Genomic DNA, 7724 nt, shown 5'->3' with positions numbered 1-7724 from the left:
GATATATAAAAAAATAAAAAATTAGAAGATAAAGAAGAAGATGGCAAGAAAATGAAGAGAAGATGAAAAAGCAAATGGGGGGGGGGTGGGGGGGGGGTTGAGGGGGACGGTTGGGGTAGGGGTTGAAGGGGATAAATTTTTATTTTTATTTTTATTTTTTAAAAAAATTATAATTAGTTTTTAATAATTATTGGACCCACAAACCCATGTGTTCACTTTCAATTAGCCTTTTTTGCCACATAATCGCGTGTGTATTACACAAACTTGAGCTTTTAGCTGATTGGATAAAAAAGTACCAATTGGATCAAAATTTGAATAGGTTAGGAGCCTGGTATGTACAGACCTTAGTTGAGGGGTGTAAGTGAATTTTTGGGACAATTTTTGAATTTTCAATTGTTATGACTTACCTTTTTGAGAATTCTTCTCAACGGAAATTATTTAAAAATTTTCCCTATTATATTATATATATACCTACCCCAATCATACAGATCAAACACTGAAACACAAACCTACAAAAAAAATAAAAATTTCTTCTTTCCCTTAAGAAAGCATCAAGAAGATGCAATCAAAGCTTCTTCACAAATCATGACGTTCAAATTTCCATTAAACTGAATTTTGTGGCATCCAAAGTGATTATGAAAATGGAAAGCATGGTATAACTTATTCTTCACTCAACTCCAAGGATCAAGATTCCTCTGGGATTTCCTTCTTAGATTTTACATCCCAATCCTTCTCAGATTTCAGATCCCTTTTCTCAAATGATGATGTTCTTACTGATCTTCCCATGTACGAGTCAGAGTTCAATGATGTCTGCCGATAGGTGAATGATAATGAAAGTGAAGCAAATGGAAATATGAACAACATCTCTTCTGAAATGAAAAGAGATGGAGATTTATGGAGTCCTTCTCTTTCAGGAGTATCTAGTGAGCTCTTGCCATCAACAAATAGTGCTACTTCACTTATATTTCCAGGAAATATTGGAGAAATAGATATCCAAATGAGCCTTCATGATTTATTGGCAGTTTATGGAGCGGCCATGGAGAATGGTCACAAGGAACTAGCAGAAGTAATCATAAGAAACATAAAGGGAAAAATAAATTCTTTTGGTGAATCAATGGAACGTGTTTCTTCTAACTTATTCTAGGAAATAGAGGATCAAGGAAGTTACTTGAGACATGAATCAAGTAAGATTATTGAAGCAGCATTCAAGGTCTTCTCCCAAGTTTTCCCACTAGGGAAATTTGCTCAGTTTGCTGCTAACTTAGCAATTATAGAAGTCGTGCCTGGTGATGCACAAACCATTCATATAGTGGATTTTGACTTGGGGGAAGGGATTTAATGGCCTCCAATTATTGAAGCCATGGGCCAAAGAAGAAAGGCTTTGAGATTCACATCCATAAAGAAAAATGAGGAAGAATCAACCAGTGATCAGTGGAGATTTAAGGAGATAAAAAGAAGACTTCTTTCGATTATGCAAATCTTTTTAGCCTAAGATTATAATTTGAGGAGATCAAAATTGAAGAATTGGCAAATGAATTGAGAAGAATGAATAAAAGGGGTAAAGGGAGTGAATGGTTGGTTTTCAATGTATGTTTAAACTCCCACACATGGGGAAAAGGATGTGTAGAATCGATGTGCTGGAGTTTCTTAAACTTGTTACGGAATTGTTATTGGCCAAGTCTTCAACTCACAAAGCACTTGTCACTTTTGGTGATGGGGAAGCAACGGACAATAGTTACAATGCTACTTATACTTATTCTGCATTCTTTAACAAGAATTTGATATATTACCAATCAATTTTCATATCATTGGACCTGTGTTTTCGACTTATCTTGCACAAGCAAGACTTGCCGTTGAGTCCCTTTTCCTAGCACCTCAAGTCTGCTCATTTTCTTGGATAAAAATCTGGGAAGAGAAGAGAAGTGTATCCTATTCTTGTGCAGATATTGGGTTGCAGGGTAAGAGAGTAAGCAAAAAAAATCTATTACAAGCCAAAGAACTAAGAATTGAAGAAGAACGGCAACATGAGATGGTCTTGGAACGGAAAGGGACATCATTGGTGAGAGTTTCAATTTGGATGTAGAAGAAGAAGACAATAACCGAAAATAACATAGAGAAACTACAATTCTTTCTGTGTCATTTTGTTTTCCATTACATTACTTGCGTTTTCCTATGAAGTGCAAAAGTGCTATCTTGCTCGAACTCTTGAAAAATATCAATTGGTGTGTGCTAGATACTTCAAAATTGTATATGTTTAGAAGATGAGGCAATCTTTTGGAGAATCAGAGCAACATAGGAGTCCGTACTAATATTATCCTATCAGTGTACTTACCGATATAAATTTGTCATATGTTAAAAACCACAGTTGTAAATGGCAGGTGAAGTTGCAAGTATCCCGTTGAATTAGTTATGAGTGACGATGGTGCGAATTGTTGACCGAAATAAGCCATTTTTTGAATCAATTCACCAAAATAATATGTTTTTTTAAAAATTTTACAAAACTAGTTTAAACGTTGTTCCCTGTAACGTATTCCTTTATTATTTTACTAAAAAAATGGAAGAGTCAAAACTAACGGCGTGGATTTTTAACGGACAATAAAACGTTGATGTAAGTAACATTTTATAAGTAATTCGTGACTGATGTTATCTTTTTCTCAACCAAAAAAATATGACACACTAAATACTTTTAGGGGTAACCAATGGCCCTAATTCTGGAAAAAAAAAATATTTTGCTATCATCTCTGTCTTTCGACTACTCTAGCTACTCCAATATTTTAGCAATTGGTTGATGCGACTGACAATGCAATTTTATCCATCTAAGTAATTGTTCGTTCAGCTGTGTTTTGGATTGCGGAACCCTAGCCTCAAGCGCCATAGAAAGGGTGCTTCTTTAGTATTGTTTTTGGTATGAATTTACTCTCTATTTTCCTAGACTCAACTTAAATCTCTATTTTAAACTTTTATATTTCTCAAAAATTATCCAACTATGCTCTAAATTATGATTTTGGAACAGATGGATTTAAATTTCTTTTCAATTTGAGATATTTTTTAAAGGAGAAAAAATTATTTGTAGACATTGTTCATGTTTAAGGGAACAATTTTTTTCCTTTTTATGGATGATTAATTTGTTCATTATAATGAAAATATTCACCTATGTATAGGTACTTTTTTATGGCTGGTAGTAGTTCATACAAGTTGGATCCCGGGCCACGTGAACCGTCTGTATTAACTGAACAACTCACTCATAGGTCACAGGATATTTGGGATGGAAGTGTTGCTATGATTCTTAATACGAGAAACGGTGAAGGAATTTTTTGGAAACTCATAGAAAAATATACTATCCATCCATGAGTTTTAAAAGTGATTAAATTATCTGGATTGTATGGTGTTTGTAGATTTAATAGACCTGCTATATATCGCAGTTTGACCACTTCATTATTTGAGCATTGAAACACATACTTTCTACTTTAGAATAGGTGAAGCAACTATAACCTTGAATGACGTTGAGTGGTTGTATAGATTACCCGTGAATGGTAATCCGGTACTTAGTACTGAGACGACGAGGACCATAGGGGATTGGCAATGCTGCATGTGGTTTGTAGTTTGTACCTGGTCTAGTCATCACTTTTATGGTTATACATGAATACCTATTCTCTCTAATTTCAATTGTATTTTCTTAAGTTTATCCTGTGATTTTCATGTTTCTCATTCCACTTATACCTTTGTTGAGACCTTCTACAATGAATAAAAATGGATATACAAGTGCACATAGAGTTGACCTTTTATATTTCTTAGTCCCATAACACAATTTTGTCATTTGTATATTTTGAAGAAAGTGCAAACTGGTGGATGATCGCATATTGTCAATTGTATATTGTGCATCCATATTGGATCCTTCAAAAATGTGTAGATTTTGAGGATTTGACACACACTTTAATAGTATTTTGGAAGAGTATACCTTCCAGTAGTGCAACATTTTGCTATTACACCACATGTACCTTTCAGTTCTTACATGTGGTTCTATCACAACTTTTTGTAGGATAAAGTGTATTTCAACATTGTTACCTCTTCTCTTATAAGTTATTGGATAATTTTTTTAAAATGTGTTTGCAATCACTATATTTTTTTATTTATAATCCCGTGTCAGCTGCCTCTCTTGTTTGGATAATAAATGCTTGAATAGAAACCATATGTACTATATGAATTTGTTTTTTTTTAGGATATTGGGAGTTTTGTGTCTTCTCTCTCAATTATCCCTCAATCTCCAATTCCAACTTCAACTTATAATTGATTCAATAAATTCTAAAGGAATTACACATTAACTATAGGGACAACACCATATGCCAACAAAGTGTGTGCAAGACATATCAAGACAACAAAGGAAAGAAAGAAAAAATGAATGGAAAGGACCTATTGTTGTTTAGAAAAAATAACAAATCTTTCAAAAATATTTAATGTGGATAATGATGTGTCCTAGAGTAGTGATGTTGAACGAAAGAGAGTGAATAGAGACTATAAACTACCATAAATCTGGATTTATTTTGACAACAATATATTTATTTTCCAATAATGACATTATGTCCGCTTCCACTAATGATTTCACTAATTTGAAATATAACAAAACAACTTATGAATGAAGCAAAAGTTATAGTTCTGTATTTGTAGTAAATAACAACATGAGTCATAATCGATAATTTATTAATTTTTTAGAAAAAAGATACATGATCATCATTGACGTTGTCACGAATTTGATAAAAGACAATTTAAATTTACAGACATCCTATTACCTCACAAAACTCTTAAAAGACCATTTTAATTTCATGTTTTGACCATTTTTTTTTTATCAATCTTGACTATCAGTTAACGCGTGTTGGACACTTTTTATTAAATAAATAATTTCAATTAAATAATTTAATAAAAGACGGGTCTAACCCAACCCACGTCCCTTCGTCTTGCCTTCCCTCAAATCCTAATTTCAAAAGATAACTTGATTTCACAATTTTTAACAGATTAAGAAGAATTTAAAACTAATACATGAAAATCTCTTACCATTTTAGGTTGATTTCGTTAAGGAGGAGAGTCTCTCTCTTTTTCTTTTCAAAGCTTCAACGACTGTTTTAATGAAGAATTGGGGAAAATGAGCTCTTTGAAGAAAAGATGGATTTTATAAAGAATTGACAAAATCATTCACACATGGCATTTTTTCAATTGTTGTTGCAGAAAATTTTTGTCCTTCGCGCGCGTTATTTGTGTTTATACAAAAATATGCCGAAAATCAGTCAAAAAGGTTTATTTACAAAGGTTTGTACAAGTTTTATGGGATAATAGAACGCCTATAAACTTAAAGTATCTTTTAGCTAATTCGGAACAACTTTCGTGATGACTGTCTTTTCCCCTTTTTCAAAAAAAAAAAAAAAAGCTATCCATAATTAAGTTATATTTTGTTCTTTCAATCTGAAGAAGCTTGTGGTCTATTATCCAAATTGAAGATTTTATTTTTAAATTCATACCGAACTTTAGTTAATTTAAGTTTCGTACTCTGAATCAGTATTTTCAAAAGCATTTTAGGTAACTCCCAGGATGGAGCATACCAATAGCACTCTAGGTGCAAATAAAAGACATAGATCACATAGCTTAAACCCTCAAATTAGAGGCATAAGCCTCGAACATAAAAGCGTGAGTCCTAAGTCTACACCCCCAGCTTTAATTTTGATTATTCTAAAAGTAATTTTGTTATAAATCATATTTTTTTTAATTATTGATGTAATGATATTTATACTTTATGCTATTATATTTTCATATTGTAGTGATTTTTTTAAAATATATAAATAAAGAATCAACTTTTTATAGAAATTAATTATAACCCTTTTTTAAATAGTATTGTTGATTTATTTAAATTTATTTACATGAAAAATACTTTTGTTTATTTTGTTAGTAATACAATTATTAAATTATAAATAATGAGATATACGCCCTATAGATTCATAACACTTATATTCTGTGTTCTGAAGCTCACGTCTCACCTTGTATTATGTAAAATATTTTACCTTACGCCTCAATCTATCAAATCAATGATCTCACTCAAGTTAAACAAATTAAAATAAAAAAAATATTTAATTATATTCAAGACAAAATTGTGGCCAATATGAAATGCATTGACAATTTCATATAATGATTACTGATATGACATGGTATGAAAAAAATCAATTAGAACACTCCAAGAAAAAATGACTCATCATGTACTTTAGTTGGTTAGTCTTTTTGTCATTATCTTACTGGTTTTTAAAGCAAAAGAACAGTTCTTATATAGTTTAATTGATAGTATAAAATATTTAGCAATATTAAATTAATTGAAAGATTACTACAATAAATTAGTCGTCGTATGTTTTTACGACCCTAAAAATAAGACAAATAGCTAGTCACAATATGAGATAACAGAAGAAAAAATATATCTAAGTGATATCAATTAATTGGAGATTATATTTTCACACATCTTAATTTATTATTTTAGGTCATTTTTTTAGAATTCTTTAAACTCTGTCTAAGCTATAGAAATTATAGAACAGTTCAAGTTTCTATTTGCTTGTATAGCAAGTCTAAGACGAACTTAAAGGGAGCTGAAAATTTAGTGATAATGGTTATCACAATCCATTAAAATAAGTTAAGAGTAGGATGGTAATTTTGGAATGATTACATATAGTATATGTCAAATCCTCTTTATATGTGTTACACAAAATTTTCTAGTCTCTAAGTTGGAATTTCAGTTTTATTTTGTTTTCAAAAAATGAATATATATACCCTCATCCTATTATAAATAGTATGTATATTTTCTCCGTTGTATTTTGAATACAAATTTGCTTCTATGGTTAACCTTATTACTAAGAGTTGTCGCGTGTCAACCTCACATTGATTTAACCCATCCCCTCAAAATTTCTTTTTCTGAATTCAATAATTTATCTTTATCCGACCAATTAACTGACCCGATATAATAAAAAGTTCTTACCCACTTCTCTGTTTTACCAGTTCATTCTCTTCTTCTTCCATCACTTGGATTTCAACCAAAAATCCTAGCCTATCATTAATGAAAGGAGAGGTTTAATGTATTCATCTGCAGAGACCATTGGCTCATCTACTGTGTATTCTTGAACACATATTAATGCAATATATACACATCTCACAACCTCTACTTCAAGGGATTGATCAAATATTTTGGGATTTATCAGTTTTATAATATTTTTCTCATTCCACAACTTTCATGTCTGGAGAGCAAAGGCATTGACAAACAGTGAAAAGAATATTTTAGAAATTTTTTGATTTTCCTCTTTCTTTTACTAGTCCTGTTGTTATGAATATAAATGATAAATTTATTTTACTATTGCTTATGTAGAGTAAATTTCATACTTGATCACTTAACTTTGTGTCTATTACCCAAAAATTATTTTTCTTTCATTCATTACACAAAAGTCATTTTACTTTGCTCCGACCATCACAAAAGTCACTATGATTGGATTTTACAATAATCCCACCAGAAAATGATGTGACAACCTTAATTAGTTCTTAATTTTAATTGAAGTGAACATAATATATTACCCATATCTTGAACCTTTTTATATGTGTCTAATTTAGTTTTCCTTATTAATTATATAACGGAAGAATACCAATTTCATAATAGATTAAGTTACCTAGTGAAGACTATTTTCATAAAAGAAATTTGGTTAATAATT

General features: G+C 31.0%; 1 pseudogene; it reads left to right on the top strand.

Annotated features, from left to right (window-relative positions):
- Positions 1-616: 616 nt before the first annotated feature.
- On the top strand, positions 617-2286 carry LOC124895194 (annotated as a pseudogene).
- The last annotated feature ends 5438 nt before the right edge of the window (positions 2287-7724 follow it).

This window comes from Capsicum annuum, unplaced genomic scaffold, assembly GCF_002878395.1.
Source record: "Capsicum annuum cultivar UCD-10X-F1 unplaced genomic scaffold, UCD10Xv1.1 ctg80523, whole genome shotgun sequence".
NCBI classification, from domain to species: domain Eukaryota; kingdom Viridiplantae; phylum Streptophyta; class Magnoliopsida; order Solanales; family Solanaceae; genus Capsicum; species Capsicum annuum.
The sequence above is the reverse complement of the archived record's forward strand: the minus strand, read 5'-3'. Positions and strand labels throughout refer to the sequence as shown.